The sequence below is a fragment of the Bufo bufo genome, chromosome 1 (genome assembly GCF_905171765.1).
Source record: "Bufo bufo chromosome 1, aBufBuf1.1, whole genome shotgun sequence".
Classification (NCBI taxonomy): Eukaryota; Metazoa; Chordata; class Amphibia; order Anura; family Bufonidae; genus Bufo; species Bufo bufo.
The window spans coordinates 755548519-755550120 of NC_053389.1; positions in this window are offsets into that span (position 1 = coordinate 755548519).

The window sequence follows — 1602 nt, forward strand, 5'->3', positions numbered from 1 at the left end:
ATGTAATGTCCTTAAAACAAGTCAAAATGAGGCTCAGTAGTGTGTGTGGCCTCCACGTGCCTGTATGACCTCCCTACAACGCCTGTGCATGCTCCTGATGAGGTGGCGGACGACTCCTGAGGGATCTCCTCCCAGACCTGGACTAAAGCATCTGCCAACTCCTTGACAGTCTGTGGTGCAACGTGACGTTGGTGGATAAAGCGAGACATGATGTCCCAGATGTGCTCAATTGGATTCAGGTCTGGGGAACAGGCGGGCCAGTCCATAGCATCAATGCCTTTGTCTTGCAGGAACTGCTGACACACTCCAGCCACATGAGGTCTATCATTGTCTTGCATTAGGAGGAACCCAGGGCCAACCGCACCCGCATATGGTCTCACAAGGGGTCTGAGGATCTCATCTCGGTACCTAATGGCAGTCAGGCTACCTCTGGCGAGCACATGGAGGGCTGTGCGGCCCTCCATAGAAATGCCACCTCACACCATTACTGACCCAATGCCAAACCGGTCATGCTGGAGGATGTTGCGGGCAGCAGAACGTTCTCCATGGCGTCTCCAGACTCTGTCACGTCTGTCACATGTGCTCAGTCTGAACCTGCTTTCATCTGTGAAGAGCACAGGGCGCCAGTGGCGAATTTGCCAATCTTGGTGTTCTCTGGCAAATGCCAAACGTCCTTCACGGTGTTGGGCTGTAAGCACAACCCCCACCTGTGGATGTCGGGCCCTCATATCATCCTGATGGAGTCTGTTTCTGACCGTTTGAGCAGACACATGTACATTTGTGGCCTGCTGGAGGTCATTTTGCAGGGATCTGGCAGTGCTCCTCCTGTTCCTCCTTGCACAAAGGCGGAGGTAGCAGTTCTGCTGCTGGGTTGTTGCCCTCCTACTGCCTCCTCCACGTCTCCTGATGTACTGGCCTGTCTCCTGGTAGTGTCTCCATGCTCTGGACACTATGCTGACAGACACAGCAAACCTTCTTGCCACAGCTCGCATTGATGTGCCATCCTGGATAAGCTGCACTACCTGAGCCACTTGTGTGGGTTGTAGACTCCGTTTCATGCTACCACTAGAGTGAAAGCACTGCCAGCATTCAAAAGTGACCAAAACATCAGCCAGGAAGCAAAGGAACTGAGAAGTGGTATGTGGTCACCACCCGCAGAATCACTCCTTTATTGGGGGTGTCTTGCTAATTGCCTATAATTTCCACCTGTTGTCTATCCCATTTGCACAACAGCATGTGAAATTGATTGTCACTCAGTGTTGCTTCCTAAGTGGACAGTTTGATTTCACAGAAGTGTGATTGACTTGGAGTTACATTGTGTTGTTTAAGTGTTCCCTTTATTTTTTTGAGCAGTATACATCAAGAAGCAAACATCCCGCTGGCTGACACCCTGTCAACTCCAACTAGGCAAGGTGGTCAGCGATAATGGGCGCTACGTCGTGACTGCTTTAATCCTGGGGGAAATAACACATGCTCCCTTCATGGTGCACATCATTAATCTAGTCGTGCAAGGCTTTTTAAATAAGGACACTGGCTTGCAGAAGGTGCTGGCCAGGGGCGTAGCTAAAAGCTCATGGGCCCTAGCGCAAGAGTTCAGCTTGG